Source organism: Lepisma saccharinum, chromosome 1 (assembly GCF_977018435.1).
Source record: "Lepisma saccharinum chromosome 1, izLepSacc3.1, whole genome shotgun sequence".
In the NCBI taxonomy this organism is placed as follows: domain Eukaryota; kingdom Metazoa; phylum Arthropoda; class Insecta; order Zygentoma; family Lepismatidae; genus Lepisma; species Lepisma saccharinum.
Window position 1 is genome coordinate 166,905,132 of NC_139229.1, and position 20,486 is coordinate 166,925,617.

At 39.6% G+C, this 20,486-nt stretch overlaps 1 protein-coding gene across 1 annotated transcript in view; it reads right to left on the reverse strand.

Moving 5' to 3' along the window:
• Positions 1–20,486, reverse strand: part of LOC146003747 (uncharacterized) — a 367,150-nt gene that overhangs the window by 273,379 nt on the left and 73,285 nt on the right. The window lies entirely within an intron of this gene.

Genomic DNA, 20,486 nt, shown 5'->3' on the forward strand with positions numbered 1-20,486 from the left:
ATGATCACTCATTTCGCTGCCTTCTCTAATAGCTTTCCCCCGCCGTTCTCTTACTTCTCCCAGGTATTTCCCCACTTGCTGCCCCGCTTCCTTTATCTTTATTCTGTCGTCTACCACTTCTATCACCTCCCTGCCTGTTAAGTTTTCCATCCATTTGTCCCTTAGGTCACGTGTAGAAGGGCAGTTCAGTAGGATATGCTTGTCCGTCTCCTCCCCCTCGCACAAAGGACATATCGTTTCCCCTGATTCGTTTATCTTTCTTAGTTGTTTCCATCCCCCTAGTCTGAACCATGCCAGCGCGCTTCTTTCATTTTTTCCCACAACCTGGATATATTTAGCTTTCCCCCATTCTCTTACTCTTAACTGTTCCCTGATTGAGGTCTTTGTTTGGCAGTCTGTTATTATTTCTTGTTTGTCTATGTCGAGTAACCTGTTTCTGATTTGATTTTCTGATGAGATGCCCCCCCCTTCCTCCCTCTTCCCATACCCAACCCATTCCGCTATTATATAAGATATTTTTCACTTCCAGACCCCAGCTGGAAACGTTTTCCTCCCTTGTCTGTATTTCCAAACATTGTCCCCTCAGCGTAGTTTGGCCCTCTTGTGATAATCGCATCCAATATTTAACAACCCTCATCCGTGCTTGTACCGTGTCTCTGTTCAGTCCCAATTCCTTAAGAATCCCACAATTGGCCGTGCCTCTGCTTACGCCCATTACTCTCTTATAAAATTCTGTTTGTATGCCAATTATTGTGTTGTCCCCCCCTTAACCCCCACAGTTCTATTCCATAGTTTAATGTACCTAATACTATTGATGAATAGAGGTTTTGAATGACCGGGAAAGGCATTTGCGGTGCCTTGTTTATTGTCCTTATGACTTGTTCTATTGCAAATTTTGTTTTAGTTTTTCTTGCCCTTATGTGGTGTGTCCAACTCCCTGTCATGGAGAGTGATGCCCCCAGGTATGTGAAGTTTTTAACCCGCTCGATTAAATCCCCCCCGTACGTCCATGATTTAATTATTCTGATAATATCTGGACATGAATACAAATTATGTAGTTCTAAATTATGTAACCTTCTCCACTCACCTGTCTCTTCATCCCTTTTAGGTCCAAAGATTTTCCTAAGGATCTTATTTTCAAATACTCTCAATTTATGTTCCTCTTTCAATGTAAGGGACCAAGTTTCACATCCATATAATACTACAGGCAAAATTACGGTTTTGTATATTTTAACTTTTAGTTTCTTAGATATTAAACGAGAAGACAAAAGTTTATGAAGAGAGAAGTAACATACATTTCCTGAATTAAGCCTACTTTTTATTTCCTCTTTAATATAATTTTCATTTGTTAATATTACTCCTAAGTATTTGAATTTGGAAACTGGTTCAAACGAGTTGTTATCAAAAAAGATAATAATGGTTTTCCTGCCTCTTGCCTGGTTAGAGCTCTGTTGGAACGGCACAAGCAAAGCATTTGCCCCCATGACGGAGTGGTTAGCACATCGCGCTACGACGCCAGGGGTCCCGGGTTCGAATCCCGGCCTGGGCATGGATGTTTGTCCATCCATCAATTTCGTCATATCATCACTCATCTCCATCTTCGCAAATTAGCCAAAAGTGGCAGAAGAGGCGAAGTAAAATAAAGCAAAACAATCAATCAATCAATCAAAGCATTTCCATGGCCAGGAAATCTAAACACGTCTCTTGTTAAAAAAAAATTAAACCTTTTTCACATCTTTGTCCATGACATATTTCTGTATAATCGTGACGTAAAATTATCAAAAACTTGTTAAATTCCTCACTCCACTAGCGACGGGAATCACATGACAAGATATGAAGTAATAAATAAGCATATTTCTATTATTATTTATAATTCTCCCATAATTTGTAGTGGATAATCTTATTTTGATTTACAACAGTCTTGAGGAAAGTACATGGTGTTTCAATTCTGTGGCTAGTATTTATTTTGATTTACAAAAGTCTTAAGGAAAGTATGTGGCGTTTCGATTCTGTGGTTATTCTTTATTTAGATTTACAACAGACTTGAGGAAAGTACGTGGTGTTTCAATTCTGTAGCTAGTCCTTTTTTTATTCACAATCGGCTTAAGCAGCATGATATCTGTACACTGAATCCTAATCGATCATCAGTAATTCGAAATGAAGTAGATGGAGGGAAGTGAACGGGTCAGATTAGGATGGAGCAATTTTGCCTCAAAAAAAGAAGAAAAAAGGATACCCTGACTGACAGCAGGTGCCATCTGATGTAGAAAGAAAGAACCACTATCAGCGCGCGTCAATCTGACATATGACAGGGAACAGAATGTTGCCATGTAGCTTTATGCATTACACATGCGTATGCATGCATGTATATATTTGTGAGTGTGTGGAGGAGTGAGGTTCCAAACATGTGTGGGTGGTCAATATATGCTTCGTTTTTGCTGCTATAGATTACCATAGTTATATTTTTAATTATGACCGACAATGTGAGGACAGTTCAATCAGCATGTATATAAAGGAGCTGAACGAAACAAGTCTGTGCTATTTTAGGTAACCCAGGTTCGATTCCCGATGGCGATAAGTCATTTGTTGGGATTGCACTAGCAATAATAGATCCAGCTGTGATTAGGATGTTTGCATAAAGATAACACACAACTTTGTCAGTATCACAAATTCAACTTGTATGATGAATTCCCAAAAATTAAGGATTTGTTTATAGCATGTTGAGACGTATTTGTGACCATCTTTATGTTTTGGAAAGTGCATAATTTTGCACATTTCAATATTCATCGTACATTTTTCTTTATAAATTTTATTGCTAAACGTTTCGTCCCCGTGTGTTTCAAGGTGCAATGTCAAAATACTACCTATTTTCGTTTTTCAGACATTGTTACTCGCAACTGAAGATTCTATACTATACCAACAGTTCTGTATAGGATTCAGATGCGTTGCATGCAATGCTAATTCGACTTCCTCTATTCCCTAGTGTTTCTCGTATTCAGACACCACGTTCTCTCGTCTTCCGGTAAACAGTTTATTTTTGCCGGTGGTGAGAATCGAACCTACGACCTGTGATTTCGATACAAATTCTGTGCGTTCATTAACTACTCCAAGACGCATACTAGAATTCTATACTACTTTTTGCTCATTTGAAATTACTATTAATATTTTTTTTTAATTTATAATATTTGCTTGAAGTCTACAATGTGATGGTTTATAGGATTAGAGCCATTGCTATGAAGGATGCTGCTTTGATTTTTCGGTTTTTATTTTTTCCCCCACGGAATTTTATGCGAACCTTTTATGCATGTTCGACTATTGTATTTCTTCTTTTCGTGTGTACCGCTTGTGTTCGTCTATCTTGCTCACTATAGGGTGTCCAGATTCTCCTTCGTAAGTTCGTTCGCATTCACATGGTATGTTGTGCATGCAGTGTTCGCTGGTTTAGTGCTTGATAATACGTTACTTAGTGTGTGTACTAAAACCTTGGATTTGTTGTAAAATCACAGGTCTTTCGTAGGGTTGATCACCACCACCGGCAAAGAAATTGTTTACCTGTATATGAAAGAAGAGGTGCTCTTTTGTAACGTGGTGTTGGCATAAGCATAGGTAAAGGCACTAGACAATGGAAATGTCCAAGAAGTGATCTCGCCAAACGTGGTGTGAATAGTAGAAGTACTAGACAAGTACACAATGTTCAAGTAACATTGCATATCTAATAAAGAATCATCGTCACTAACATTCAGAGGATTCAGATCCTAGTTAAGCGATCGTCGTTAAATATTTAAAGGCTGATGTGAACTTTACTGTGAACATCGTACTTCTCTCGTGTGGAAGTTACAGTCTTGCAATTTCTTGATATTGTTGGTTATTACTATTGGCTCACAACGCCTTTTCTTTGTAGTTTCTAGCCAACGTTACTGCTATTATAGATCCTAGTTCTCCGTGTCTGTGCTAGTGACAAGTGAAAGATGAAAAGTGTGAAACAGGCGAGGAAGGAAAAAGAGTGATAAAACTTCAATATCCGTTAGTACATCGACAAGTTCCTCAAGAGCGCTCACCTCTCAAACAGTAAACTTCGTGACAAGAAGACGAAACATGCCAATGAAAATAGCACCTTTGCAGTAAAAGCGGTGTGGGCCAGTGAACAGAAGAAAGAGAAGAAAATTGTCTCCTACCTCGGAAAAAAAAAACTCTTGTCAGCGGGCATCTGCGACAATGGTTCACTTAACAAGACCTCTGCCATTGTCCCCGTCAAGATAGAAATAATTCGCTGCATTGTTTCAGCAGATAACCATGATCAAAAAATGTCACTGTTTTTGCATCGAAGAAAAGCTTTTCAAAGGGATGTAAAATGACCTTAGAGATCTTTTTGTGTTGGAAAGGTAGCACAAACTATTCCTACGTGACTGGCAACATTGATTGCGGATACCCCCTTGGAATGGATGGTATGAAGGAAGGAGGAACCAAGCCAATAATTCCTCTTTGTGACTTTCCTCCCTAATTTAACCAAGGGAAGAATGGAATAAGGAAAAGGGGGAGAGGGAAAAGACTGTGCGAGAGGGATGCTTCTGGAAGGGAAAAGAAGCATCACAAACACCCCCTCCGGAGTGTCCAGAAGGGGGTACAAAGCATTGGAATTCGCCCCGCGTCACGAACGACTCCACAATCAAGGACCCTCGAAAGGGTGGTTGCGGGTGGTTCGGGGGTGCTCGTATTAATCCTCCCCAACCCCAACCCCCTTTCTCCCACCCCCGTCTTTCTTTTTTAAAGAAATGACAGACTTTTGATGAATGGCGAGGAGAGGAAGGGACTTATTATTCCTTGGTGATCCGCGGAGCTGGGGGAGGTGTCCCGACTTCTGAAAGCCAACCAGAAGGGTATCCGTATGGAGACTAGAGAGAGAGAAGGGGAAAAGTCGCGGAGATTTCCACGATCTCTTTCCACGCCATTCAGTTCGAAATAAATTGGAGACATTTCCAGGAAAGCGAGTAACGGAAGCGGATCGCTCAAGAGGGTTGTAATTCCGAAGCTCAGACAAACTCGTTTCCAAACAAGAGTTGCGGGGTGAATTCTTTAACATTCTCCCTCCCCCTCTCTTCATCTTCCCCCTTTGAACTGTCGGCGTTCGAGTCTCAGATGAAAACAGTCCGAGCCACCAAAAGGATCCCCTGCTCCCGGACTAGTATTCCCAGACGTCCCGTTAAACATGAGGGAACCTCCTGTTTTCCGTCAGTTCACCCCATTGTCTCGACAAAAGTCATTCGAGGGTGGTTTTTGTTCCGTACTTAGATAAAACTATAAACAATGATTCACAGAATGATACAAATGCAATTGGCTTTTATATGCCGTGCAGGGGCGAGCAAAATAGAGTTCTAATTCACGTCTAAAGCGCATAAAAACACTGCCCTTTAGAGGTTGGCAACCAACAAAACTGCATGTTAGTAAAAATGATAAAAGGACCATTTGTCTTTAATATTACATTTCAGTAATTATTGTTGAATAACAGCAGAGAAAATGACAGGTCTTTGATCAATGCATGTCGAAATAGCATACATATTTTCGTGTGCTGTCATTAATTGTATTGCTTGTGAAAGACCGCAGACCCATTCCGAACGACGTGTTGGATGTAAATGAGTCATTGAAAGAAACGGCAATAGGATTAGGTTCACTTTGTGAGAAGTTCATGAAAATGACAAATTTAATCTTCATCCTTGGAGGCAGACAATCCAAGTCACGTACAGATATGTTAGGTTGCATACGATTCAAGGATAAGCAATACCGCATTGGCTAATGCTCAACTGAAACAACTTTATGTAACGACTACTGTAATGCTTGAGCCTTGAAATTACTTATTACAGCGGTATACAATTTAACAAATAGTAATGGAACAGAGCTAGCTTTACAAAGAAAAAAGAATATAAATTTTGTGATGAACAAAACACGTGTGATCGATCTGTTTGTTATGTACTCTTATTTCCAATCTGGAACCAGTGCATACCTTCGGGTACCTGTGGAATATATCATAATCAGCAACGTGGACCACCGTACAAGCAGGAAGTCAAAGCGAGGACAACAAAGGCGAAGGAAGTCTTTCATACAAGAAGAAACGTTTTGTGTGTGTGTGACTGAAATTAAGAATCAAGGAATAGATTAATGATGTGTTTTGTGTGGAGTGTAGCATGATACATGAGCGGTACGAAGAAATGACGAAAAGCGGCTGGAAGCTTTAGAAACTGTGTTTCTATGGAGAATAATGGAGCGTGTGAAATGGACAAAGTTAGAAATGAAACTGTGCTGGAAAAAAGTTGGTGAAAAAAAGAGGAATACTGGAAGTGATGAAGAAGTGAAAACTGATTGTTTGGGACTATGGCTCAGGAAGATCTGCCCGGTAAGAAAAAAAGAAAAAGACGCACAAAAAAAGAATGGTTAAATGATAAATGTGCGGAGAAGAAAATATCAACTGATAGATGACATAAAATACTACTACAACTACTCTACAACGTAAGATCCCGAATATGCCGTAAAAGAAAACAAGTGCCCAATGTGTACAGAACAATGGAACAGAACTATTTTCAGTGAACATTCCTAAAACGTTTATGGAAGCAGTAAAAAATAATCATACGAAACTTAATATTACCAAACAAATTAATACGTATACAAACAAATTGAACCAAAACATTAGCTACATTAATAAAATCGCCAACCTTCGTAGCGGATTCGTTACCTCAGGCGTCCTGGGTTCGATTCCCGGGATATCATCACTCATCCTCATCTCGCGATTAACCAAAAGTGGAAGTAAAGCGACGTAAAATTACCAAATCGATCAATCAGCATTTACAAAATCAAATATACAATGTACGATGAATATTTTTGAACGTGAATGCTTGTATCCCAATCCTCGCCGATAGGATATCCTTTGAACTGTGGTGACAATATTTGGTGTTTGTGTCCAAAAAATAGTGTGCAGTACACATATGAAAACGTGGCGCAATCTTCTCACCAGCAGTTATATTTATTTCTTACCTATTTTAAGAAATGCTTGGGCATTTTTTCAAGGTTTGGATCTTGTAAAACATTCTTTTACAGTCTAGCACTCACCCATGTTCTTAAAACTAAACCTGCCCGAAAGCTATCAAATTAAATTTCTCGGCTCGATGCACGAATTAATCCACAAATTACATATAATCTACTTGGATCTTCTTCGTGGTACCTTGAGCAGATCCAATGGCAAGGATTATAAATATACACAAAGGAGCTCCTTTAATTAGGTAGAGTACATAGAAGAGCCTGGTCTAAATTAATCACGAATTCAAGGGGAGACGATCTTCAAGTGTTTTTCGAAGTTAATTCAGCGTAAATACGGTTGTCAAGTATGATTGATTGTGTGTTCATTTGGGAAGAACAAACCGATTCTACGAGCTGAAAGGATCTCGAAGTCTGTAAGGAAAAGGAAAAAGATCAACTCATCTTCGAAGATTAGCCGCGGGGTCTCTTTAGGAGAAATAACGTTGCCTCAGTTTATGTTATTATATAGTTAAAGGTGTTGCGGCGTCCAGTCGATGTATAGTGGGACCACAAGCAAAACAACCTGCGCGGACGTGGAGAGAAGAGGGTAGAGTGGAGCAGGCTTCCTTATGACCCGAGCTGAATGGATGGAGGAGAAGATGCGCGAAGGCTTCTGGCTTCTTTTTGTTTATGGTACCACTACAGGATAAATTTCTGTCTCGGTGGAGATACGCGGGAATATTTCCACTGCAGGCACGTATATTCCTTTTCCGGAATGTCTGGAGAGAACGCGAACGCGTCCTTAGCGCACGTTGCGGCTGTGTGCCTCGTCCAATGAACGCGCGGAGGGGAGGGGACCGCGCGGGAGGGGTGACTCAACTGGTCCAGTAGTTCTGTAGTAAACATGACAGCTCGCAAGCCTACTAGGGTAATTCTGCATTCTGCATCCTTCCCCACCTAGTCTGGCCCCGCCAACAAGCTTTCATCTATGCGCGTAGCTACTCCAGACATTCCGGAAAAGGAATATATCTACAAATATATTTCGGCGGTGGTCCAAAACAAGTGTCTCAGGAATAATAATAATAAAACTGTTTTCATTAAGATAATTATATTACAATTAAATTAAATAAATATTAATTAAAATATATAAATTAATTAATACTATTTGTTATTATTACAGAAATAGGTAAAGACACGGTATAAGAATAGAGATATAACAGCACGTATTCATTATCTAGCTCACCGGTAGTTAAGATCGGCATAATTACAATTAGTGTAAAAACAAGTTCCCTGGCAAATAAATTGTTAAATAGACGAAGAATTGAGTATCTATTGAAAAACAAAAAAGTATGTTAGATCCAGTTGGAGAAAAGTAAAGTTCCTTATTAATACTATTTTAAGCATATTATTATAAATAATAGTGCGCCAGCATAACTCTCTGGTACTGTCCTTCAAAAATCGTATGATCCCAATGTAACCCTTGCCTTCCAGTTCAGAGGAAATTGATGACCATTGATTAGACAACAAATGCTAAACAAGCATATTTTAGTACTCGGTAAGTCTTTCGGGGGGGGCGGACCCACTCGACCCCCTAAATATGTTCTAATACTAATATTCTTGCATAAATGGCTCTGTGGCTCACCAAGCATCAATAGGTGTAACCTGGCAAGATGCAGCAGGAGCGTAACGTGATCAGAGGTGGCCCTTTTGACTCAACCTCCCTCGCCCCAAGAGATCGACCTCTCCCTAACAAGTCTTCAGGATGATGAGGTCTGCCTTCGTTAGGGGTTGCTCTCTGGAAGTTCGCCACCTCTGGAGAATGACAATGTCTGGAGCCTTATTTCCAACCCCCCGCCCTAAGTGTATTCATAGCACAGTCCAATTCACAAGGAACATATGTTTTATTTGAACATAATATGTATTCCAATAACACACTGAGATTTGAAAGATGACTATTTTTGTCAGCATTTCAATTCAACACACTCCTGGCGTTCTGGAGTTCACAGCTAGCAGCACTAACATCAATTCCCAAGGAAATTGGGATTTTTAGCGTAGTCTCGTCATTACAACAATAGTAAAGAAGCTGCTTCTAAAGTAAATTTCAGTTTTCAATCTAGAAAGTATCAGATATGCGTCAATGTGCTGACCACACGTCACCAAACGTTTAACCCCTATCGAGCCGCGTAGTTTTAGTTGACTCAAATTTATGATACTCATACCTATAAAGTAAGTAAGTTCACGTAACTATTCTCCGTCTACAGTGGGAATGAGGTCAATGCCAACAGAAGCACGTGACTTGTGAGAAGTAGTTCTCGCCCTATTGATTGGTTATTTGTGACGTATTCTTGTTATAAAAGGCTATACAGCTACGTATCTTCAGCCGCTGTCTTGAGAGTTCACCAATACACTTCCTCACACGGTGCGTGATTTTGTTCACTTCATTCTTTCAGTGAACAGAGAATAGATGTTATATCTCCTAAAAATTTTGTTCGAGTCACTCTGTGGAATACCCAAACCATGTGTAATTCGATATATATTAGGGATCTATACACGGTGTGTTTAAGATAAGAATTTTGTTGAAGCTAATTACAACTACTAAACTTCGTGGCGTAAAAGCCTATGGAGAGCCACGACTTGCCAAGCAGCTTTTCCGCTGTATTGGTCAGGACAAAAGCTTCCTCGTCCATCTTACCTGGATTCTGCTTACTAAACACCGTGCATTTAATCATGAACCTAATTATACCTACTTATCACTACTTTCCATCATTAACTAATGGTTACGTTAATTTTTCGTAGTCACAATTGTGTAATTTATCTTTACTGTAATATGATGTTACTAAAAAAAATATATTTAACGACTAAATCGCTGCTTAAAATACCTGTAAAAATAGGTTCGAAACCTGAGATTTCTTACAAAAGATTGCATCGAACTAAATTTCTCATTTTGAAAAGTTCGCTGTACTCAGGGAGGTTATCTTGACATTTGAGGGGGATTTTGCCTCCTAAAACAGTTTTTTAGCCGAAACAAAAAAATACGTATTTCTTCCTTTGGGCCCCTCTATACACCTACCAAGTTTCATGGAAATCGGAGGGGGACACTTAGATAACCTCCCTTGTCAGTAGTAATAATGATACCATTATTGAAAGTTCTAAAAATGAAATATGTTTTAAAATTCTGGCATAAGTCTCTCAAGAATTTCTCATGTCAATATCTTGCTTTGTTCCTAGATTCTTCTAGCAAAATTTATATGGCAGGCAACACTGCACTGTAAAACGTTGACTGCAGATATGACAATTTCCGCTGCCACCGTTAGAAAATGGACATAGCTTTTTTTAAAAGTTTTAGCGCCTACTGCATAGTTAACCTAATTAATGTAATATTAATGATTCAGTTTTTAAAATATACGTATGCATGGTATGCACACAACTGGAACTGTCTCAATGCTGTTGTACGGGAGTGCCAAATATATATATATATATATATATATATATATATATATATATATATATATATATATATATACACGCACTTTGAATGATTATAACTAGGGCCAGGGATTTTATGTTGTAACATATTTTTTTTGTATTTGGCAACGGATCGAATACTGGGGTGAGATCTTTATGTATCTGATGAAGATCAGCCGCAATAGACGAACTTGATAAGGCATAATTTACCAATTTCGCATTTTTACAACATATTTCTTCAATTTTCTCGTAATAAGACATTTTTCTGTATAATTTCGTAATTATTTTGCATATAATCGGTTATTTTATAATTTATTCTTCGTACCTTTAGCGCAACGGATAGTTTATATTATCGATGGCTGGATAAGGAAATTATGAAAAAAGAAATTAAAAGCAGATGCCGTCTTTTCTTACCAACTAGTACAGAACAATAACACCCCCCCTCCCTTTTTTTTATCCCGCCGACAATTTGATAGCCGTTGTGCTTACTGGTGTTTTGGCGACCTTATAGATCTGTAAAGCAATTTTACACCGTTTCCGTATAACTAATAATAGGCCTCATTATAGGCTAATGTCTGAATATTCTAATATTTATTCACTATGCCCGTAATATTATACGGTTATGAAACTTCGTCTCTTACTTTAAAAAAATAACATAAATTGACATTTTGCCTCGGAGTTGTTTCTTCCAGGCCTAAAGTCAACGTTTTTGTACGTCGTCATTAAAAACACATTTGCGTTTCGGAATGGTTCAGATCGCTGATCCAGAGAACTTCAGTTCTCCACTACCATGTAACAACTAAGAGTACAGCAGTTAAAAATTACTATTTATTTCTGAATCCTGTCATGAAACTCAAATCAAAGTTAGAAACTTGCTGCTCACCATGAGCCACGGTAGATGTAAATGCTTTGAAATCAACACTTCACGCTGCGAGCGGCAACAACAGAAGAAACGCAAAAGTTCAACAATTTCTCTTTGTTGGAAGAAAACTTTCATTCCTTTGCGCTTCCAACTGAGAGTGTTGTATTTCTTCACTTTGAAATTGAAAACGGAAACAATATTAAAAATTATTTACAAATATCATTTTGTTACTAATCTTGAAGTTAAGCAGTTGTCTTTATCCCAGAAAAGAGGATATTTCCAAATTCTCCTAAAATCCCGCCCGAACAATTCTTAGGACACGAAATAGAGGAGGACGTCTGATAACCCTAAACGACTTGCGTCGCTGCACCAGTTACAGCAAGTCCACGTGTGTTTTGCACTCAGGGTGCACTCCCCCAACCCTAATAGTGGAGTCGCCTGTCGCTACGTCATTTCACTTCCGTTGGGGATCATCTCCTGAGCGGTGAGCTGTAGTTAAAATCTGCCTAAAAAAGTTGTGTTTGTGTATTGATTCCCTAGATCAGAGCTGTAGAGAGCTTCCAATTATGCTTTAGTTCCCACAAAGATGTAAATCTGACATAATAGTAAATGAAACAGGATAATTGCAGTGATCCTCACAATATTTTTGGTATTTTCCCACTACATTCTTCGGTTAAAGGGATTCTGACTTCATTTAATACCCCACGCCCACCCTATGGATCTTCAATGGATGATACTGACTTCCTTCCTTACTATTGCGCATATTTTTTGGCTTTAATGGGAATATTTCTGCATTTTTCTGACATATTTTAATCTTTTTCATGACATATTTCTCAATTTTTGTGACATAATTACATATATATTTTGCAGTTTATGGGACATAAAATCCGGGGCCCTAATCATAACGTCAGTGTTTATTTCTAAAATTTAAAATAATGTACAGACATGAATAAATTTACCTTGTTAATGTCTGTTTTAAACTGATGATCGTTCGTTCTGGTCCAGGCACTGCTGGAAATGGAATCGCCAATATCAAGTAAAATTTCGTTCGGAATTTTTACGTATTCTCGTTCACCTTCTTTTGCCAGTTTTGTACTGTAAACTTCCTGTACAAAAGGTCTAGTGTAGGCAGAGGGTATTCTTTTGAAGCTCTTCGTGTAATCAATCTGATTGGCATATCTTGCCAAGTACCACTCACAAAACTCCACTCTGTGGTCCGCATCATCTGCAATGAGAGGACTCTTCTTGGATTGTAACGCTTCCGTTACCAGTGCTTCAAAATTTAATGTATGCTTGATTTTGAAATTTCTCTCTCACGGCCCATTTGCCGCACAGATTTTCTTGGAACTCTTGTGATACGTTTCCATTAATAAATTCTTGCTTTGAGCAGTTCGTCGATGTCCACGGTCTTTCTGAATGTTTCTTGTTGACATTCTGAACAGTTTCATATTAAATTCGACTGACGTTAAGCTCCGTAGGTGGATCTGCTTGGAATTCTCTCCTAAACTGTATTTGCATTTCTATTTCGTCTTCAATCTTTCATTAGTACTTTAGGATAAATTTCCTATGTTCAAAGCTTAGTCTTCCTTCACTCATTATTTCAAATTGATTAAACATGGAAAGGTGAGAAAAGTATGCGAGTTTTCAGCTGTTAAAGTGTGTATACAATTTTTTTCCCATCCCCTGTATATAGTGCTTTTTGAGAGAAAAATTGGTTTTCTATTATTATTGTGTTCATCTTTTTGTACACTAATAAATAGCCTGTTAAATTTTAACAGCAGAATATTGGAAATTTTATAGTACCGTCTACAAAAATTATGATTATCATCATATAAATTATATTACTTGCTCAAGGAAAGTAAAAAAAATCAATTTCCCGAATTAGCCATCGCCTAAAAACTATCGGCGTAAATTGAAACATCATCCTATTCTTCATGCAAATTCACTGTGGTGTTGTCATTCAGCCAGAAGTGTCTGCATCTTTTCCTTGCGTCCAAGAGGAACAATCTGAATCCCTAAGCATTTGAAATAAAAATTTTCCCTCTGAAAGTCAGGGAAAAGAAAGAAAAGCGAAGACTTCTCCAAAAGAAGCTGAAGAAATCTCCCAATTCCCAGAGACTTTAGCCATCTCAATATTCCGCCAGAAATCACCTCCTCGCCCGCAAGAGAAAAAGGAGGGGGTGAGTGGCGGGGCAAAAAACAAAAGAGTCCCGACTCCCCTATCTTGCGGCTCGAATGCCAAGCCAGGTCCGTTTCTCACGATTCTTCGAGGATTTCGCCAAATTCCTGAAACTGCATCGAGGCCAAAGCCCCCCACTTCGCCCCCCCTGAAGGATAAGTCTGGAAGCTTTTGCCGGGGAGTTTTGGTGGTTTTCAAAACCTTTACGTGACTACGAAGGCGAATGCAATAAGAAAGTCCCAGAAAAAAATGGAAGTCTGAGAGGGTGTGTAGACCCACCCTCTTCCTCTCTTGCATCCTGTCCTCAGGTGCTTCTTCCTCCAGTTCGTCGTCTTCTTCTTCTTCCACCTAAAGAAGTTCTTCCGTTGTTATTGCATCAAAGGGCTCAATTTTCAACTCTTCAGAAAGTTCACAGAAAACGTGCCACTCTATATTGCGCCTTTGTTCCTCCTTGTATTCGGTTTAAGTCTCTCGTCAGAGGAGTGTCCCAGGGAGGGAGAGGAACAAGGCAGAGGGTGTCTTTCTCTTCACCTTGAGGGAATCTTAGAAAATTTTCGCATAGATTTCCCCAGAAGAGCCTTTCACGTCGATATGAGAACGTTGATATACGGCAGCGAAGCTGAGTGTACAATTGAATGTCCTTCACTGTTATAATCGGCCCTATATTTTTATATAAATTGCTTGCGTGGGTTTCCTGACAAAATTTGGCTATGAGGCGATGAGGATCAGGTGAAATCGATGAAGAAACATTTGTAAACGAGCAGGCCAACTCTCGAACCGGGAATGTTCGGTGGTTATGTCGCAAGTCGACCACTCAATAGGTTCAGGCATCTGGATTTGCAAATTATCTCAACCCTCATTAACTGTGTGGGTGATGTCAGCACTACAGGCGCGGTTGGCTGTATAGCGCAAATGTGCAGTGAACCCCCAGTAATATACAAAATAAACAATAACTGAGATGTTCATAAGCGTAGAGTGGCAAATTCTCTTAGTGAGAAGAAGAAACCGCGGGCCAGAGCCACTCAGCTCCCCTCTAGTTCCGTTTCGTGCAAAGTCTCCGCTGAACCTCCGCAAGGCAACCCCTACCATGCTAAAAGCTTAGGACGGCTAGCAGAAGCTCGACGCGTACATATGGTGAAAATACATGCAGTCTGAGACTGGAGGAAGGCCGTCTCGTCAAAACGGACATGCGCAGTTCGTAGGATCACCAGCGAGCTGGAGTGAATCACGCTCTTCTCTCTTCCAGTGTTGCACTATGTGTTTCAATTTGAATTCATTTGGCATTCTCTTTGTATTTTTATATTTTACAAGACTTATTAGATTAATGAAGAGGGTGTAATACAAATGTAGAGGTAACACCGAACGAAAGCTAGAAGTAAAGATGATGGGACAAATAAGATAAATATGATAGAAAACAACTTGCCTACACATTCAGAGTTTTCATCTTTAAGATGGAAACACTTCAGGTGGAAGGAGCCGAAAAGTCAAAAATAGCGCGAGGGCGAGTGATCGCTTATCGGACAAGACTTAAACAACCTTTTGGTCTTCTTACGTCAGACTAAATGCTTTCGTTGACATGTTAGGCTTTTTAGGTTTAGTTGTCTTATATAGAATATATACACTCAATTTTCGGGGCTTACCGTGCTTGACCAAAAATGTAATATTTGCTATTTATTCAAGCCTAACCTAACAATGAAGGCATTTCTCACTTACGTCAGAAGACGACCAAAAAGTTGTTTGGTTTTCGTGCGATCAGTTATACTCTAGCGCGAGAGGGTGTTCGAAGGGACGCGCGCATTTAACTTTGTTACGTGTCATTGTCTCCATACTTGTTAGTTTGTTTTGAAGTGCATGGCTGGTGATTGAAATATATATGGCATAGTGATACGTTGAGTGAAGTGAGGTGGATTGTGTATTGGAAGGAGTGTAGTTGTTGCTGTGCGAGAAGTTAACATATTGCATAGAATAGAATCTAATCGCTTTGATTTAGCGATATACTTTCGAATAGTTATATAAGAATTATCTTGTAATCAAGGGGCCTTGGGTTCGATTACTGATACATACTCATTTTAGCAGGCAGAGATTTGTATTTTTTAACTGTAGGTTCAGGATCCAGTTTCAATAATATAGTCTATTTGACAGTGGTGGGACCAGAAAAGAGTTGGCAAGAGTGGAAGAGGCAAAATTGAGGCGAGAATATTTTCTGAATTCTGAGATACCCCTAAATACAATACCATACGAAAATCTTAAATTAAAATGATCGCCCCCTACACACACAGTCCTTGGTGCTGTCACTGTTATCTGAACATAAAGCAAATCAACTTTGTCAGTAATCTACCGGCCAAAATTTGATAATTTTCCCAGAACTATCTCTACGAACCAAAGCGTGTAGTGTCTCAAAAGGTTTAGGTAAGTCCACTTTTCATAATTTTGGTGAACCCCCAGGAAAATTATGCACGAGCCGCGCCTGCAGCACTACGAACCGCAAGACGTTGTTGTAGGTTTCGCTGACCGGGTTACGCTACTTACTGTAGCTTCCAATTTCCTCAAGATGGTGGGTGGCCACCGGTCCCATACACTGGCCGAAATCTTAGGAGGAAAGTTGTTACGCTTCTCACCAGGAGACTCGAACCAGCGCTGGCTGTTGCGCCACGGGGAGGGTGTTACTTACTGTGGGGAGAACGTAACGGAATTAGTTTTCTTTTCCAGTGATTACGTTAGTATCGCCTTATCCACATTATATTTTGGTTAAATGTAATGGCAGTTGTCTGTGAATATACACTTGCAATCAGTCAGAGCCTAGATGGTAGGCTCCTCCCTTTTCGGCCATTTCAACCCATTTGCAATTACAGTCTCGAAACCAGCTAGCGCCCCCATTGTAAGATCAGCTGTTGAACGGCGGATAGAAGAACAGTGCGTCGTTTCGTTTATCATTTTGAGCCAAGCAATGTAGTGTGCGTATCATACAGCTCAATACAGCATTTTAAAAATATAGCGTGACTATCTTTACTATTTTACATCCGTCAAACCAGATCCTATCGAGCGAACTATGAAGGTTCTCCTTCCAGATACAACAACAGTTTCTTCATTTCTACAGCGGGTATGTATGTTTCATTTTGCGTGCATCGTGTGGTTATAAGTAACCATCGTTACTTCACTTCCTTTACCTTCTTAAATTCAGAACTGGACAATTTATTCGAGAGATCAAAACCTGATTCCTTACATGAAGAATGGTGTTTAGTTTTGTCCAAAATCTCTTTGAGGGTCAAGGCCTGCTGAGAAGGTTGCTTTGGTTAACGGAAGGTAATGTCATCAAGTCCATTGCCGACGTTATCTTGCTCTCTAGACCGGGTTAAAACATAATCTCTGTTTATAAAATTAATGAGATTCAACATACGGTGAAATACATATAAGTCAATAATTACCAATATATTAGATTTTGATCAGGTCTAGATACGTAGCTTAGTTCTAGACATATGTAAGTAAACCCTACTCCATATATATATATATATATATATATATATATATATATATATATATATGTGTGTGTGTGTGTGTGTGTCAATTGCCCAGTTTGTATGACAGTTGGGCGAAAGGGAAAATCACCACGAAATATGAAATACAAAACAGGACATGAAAAAAGGCCAAGGATCGGATGGAACATGCGGATCACATTCGATATTGTCTAGTTCGACGGCAATTTAAAATTATATTCTCTTACCAATATCTAGGCAACAATGTGAGCAATGAACACTATGATACTTCCAAATTGCAGAGGAATTATTTTATATATATATATATATATATATATATATATATATATATATATATATAATATATATATATATTTCGAAATTCGAATATCACCGTGTTTTTCGAAACGAGAAACTTTTTTCTAATCGTTTCGGACAGACTCAACGTGCAACAGCACCAATTTTGAAGAATGACGTACTTATTTACTATTTAGAAGGATCAGATCTTTTTATCATTCCACGGTTGAAATTTCGAACCATGGAACTTTCTGATATCAGCCTGGGAGATGGTTAAGGCGGCGATGACAATCTGCGCATTTTCATCGGCTTCAGGTTATCACTTCCTAACTACGAGGCGCTCTCCCGTAAATCTTCATAAGTTGGGCATCTCCTTCGCGCCGCCGTAATTAGGCCACTCGGGGGCTTTAATTTCCAGGAAATAATGCGTCATAAATCAGCCGATGTTCCCGTGGGCATCCGAGAGAGTCTCCTGGGGGAAGACGCTGATAATGAAGCTAGGATTACGAAGGCATGCACCGGAGTCCTCGGGGAGGGTGTAGCCCAGGGGGATGGGAGACGGAGATTGCTACAGTAGGAGCTAGTCTACTGCGTGCCAAAAAAAACTTGTGTACCAGAAGGTGCGGAAAACCTTCACCGTTTTCGTCCCCCCTCTATTATTCTCGCAAATATTATATGTGATCTTCGAGGGTTCTAAAGCCATGCTAAAGCATAGACCCAAATTTCTAAGGATAACCGTACAACTAATATAGATTCAGTAAGGAAGAAATTTTCAGATTTAAAAGATTGTTTTATTCACTAGAACATGTGAACCTTATAACTTTGTTACGATTGAAGGGATTTAAGTAAATAGCAGAAAATATAAGGTCTCCGTCATGTTCAAACTGCTGCGTACAGATGGCGCTGAAGTGGTAGTTTTGTTAATACTGGTGCATTTTCTTTCTTCTATGACTATTACGACTATTACTATCTTCCATTGCTGATAAATTGTTTTTTTTTTCAATAAGAACATACAACTAAAAATCTCATGATAAACAATTACGTTGCTCCACATCTACTTAGATTTTTCAATAAAATCTGCTAACCAACGTGACGTCATATCCCATCAAGGAGTATCCTAATCGACCAACCTGTATGTATCTACCTTGATTACGCGAAGATCTGGCAACATGGCTCTCGGTTGCCATGGCAAACGGTGCTGCCATCTGTTATCGAAAAAGTACCACAAAATTGCCTTTAGTACGGCCTTAAGTGATTTTGTAGCTTTTCTCCCACGACGTAGTAAGGAATATTTTCCCCAAGAAATGTTACAAAGCGTGGAACACTTCTCACGCTAAGTGCCGGAGATATTTTACGCGAACTAGCATGTAACTTTTCCCTAGCAACTAGGAAAGACTTTTCCCCCGCGAAGTGGCAAATTGAGTTTTCCCCGTGAAGTGAACGAGGAACTTTTCCCCGCCAAGTGGTCGAGGACTTTTTCCCCCGCCAAGTGACAAGGGACTTTTTCCCTGCGAAGCGACCGAAGTCCTTTTCCCCACGAAGTGACCGAAGTCCTTTTCTCCGCGAAGTGACCGAGGACCTTCTCTCCAGTAACTGTGAAACGACCTTTTCCTCTGAGATCTAGCGGAGAGCCTTGCCCACGATGTGATAAGATAATTTTCCCATAAAATTACAGAAATACTTTCACTTTCTTCCAAGATAGTACCCAGCGTTTACTGCTTTTCTCAGTATCTCATGAGAGAGAGAGAGATATATAGGAAAGTGTGGATTGTTCGAAAATAGTGAAATTATTCTATCAAATATAGCAAAGCAATTCGAATACGGCTAAAAATATATGCCTAACATACCAGACATTAAATTTGTAAACACGTTTGCAGAACAATTTCGGATTTTATGGACTTTTATTCGATCCGATAATTGTTGTTAATGGAAGTCTTATATTTGTATCTTCTTACATGTTTTGTTTACCAGTTTGTGCTAATCGGGAGGATGTGGGTAGATTAGGATTAGTTGGAATTGATGAACATACCAGGCTACAACTCGAATCTGGAACCTTCGTTGGTGAGTCAAATCCCACAAATTCTTTTCCATGTATACTAGATGATATTCTCAGTATCTACCCTGCTGAATTGTACATTGTAAGAAAACATGAAAAACTCGGTTTGATAGCAGCGGAGGGATATTAATCAAATGCGGCATGGCATAAATTATGACTACGATCTGCCTTCTGGTAGAGAAAAGGAGAGAGAGAGAGAGAAGTGATATAAGGAGATAATTTTCTCACTTTTCTTTTTGTTGTTTTGGGAGGGAGGAGGGGGGGATTAATGAGAGAGCAGCTTTTGCGCGAGAGAGTGTTGAGTTAATGAAGGAGGACAAAAACCAAGCGACATCTACGAACCATAATTTATGTGTCCGGAAGCAAGAAACTCACTTTGAGGAAATGAATAGGAGACGGTGACAAAGAGAGAGAGAGAAAGAGCTCTATTTTGCAAGAACCAGATGAGCAAATCTGACAGCGGCAGTTTGGTAGATGGCCACAAGGACCGGCGGGAAAAACCAATTCGAATTGCTTTTTATTTGCCTTCCCAATCGGGAGATGAGAATGAGCTCTTTCTTATTCATGGTCCCGAACGTACAGAGGAGGTGATGACGACGCTGGATGCAAAAAGTAAGATGTTCATAGCTCTCTCCCTTCAGTTGAAGAATGGGTGCGTCACTGCACGAGGAAACGTACTGAATTAAAGATAAAATTATTACGAGCAGAGCGTCGTATCAGTATGTATTCGAATTGAGGATGGAACATGGGGACTTTCTCATTTCAAAATAACATAAAGATTTATTGCTTAATTATTAATATAACGTCTGACTACCATTCTAAAGGTCCCGGGTTCGATCCCCGGCCGGTTCAAATCCGGGAACTTTTCTAACGTTGGAAGCGGCCCCGGCGCCCAGCCAGTGTCGAATAACATGGGTACCTGGGGGAAACCCTGGGGGGGTAAAGGCGGTCAGGGGCGTGGTGCTGATCACATCACTCCCACTCACGACCGGATCAAGAAAGTGTGGGGCGTTACCCCCACACCCCCTATACGCCTTCATGGCGTGGTGCTATGTACAGGGGAGCACTTTACCTTTTTTTACGTGTAATTATATGAGATAATTACTTGATCTTTTTTTCTGCTTATTAATTAATTACAACCACTGTTGT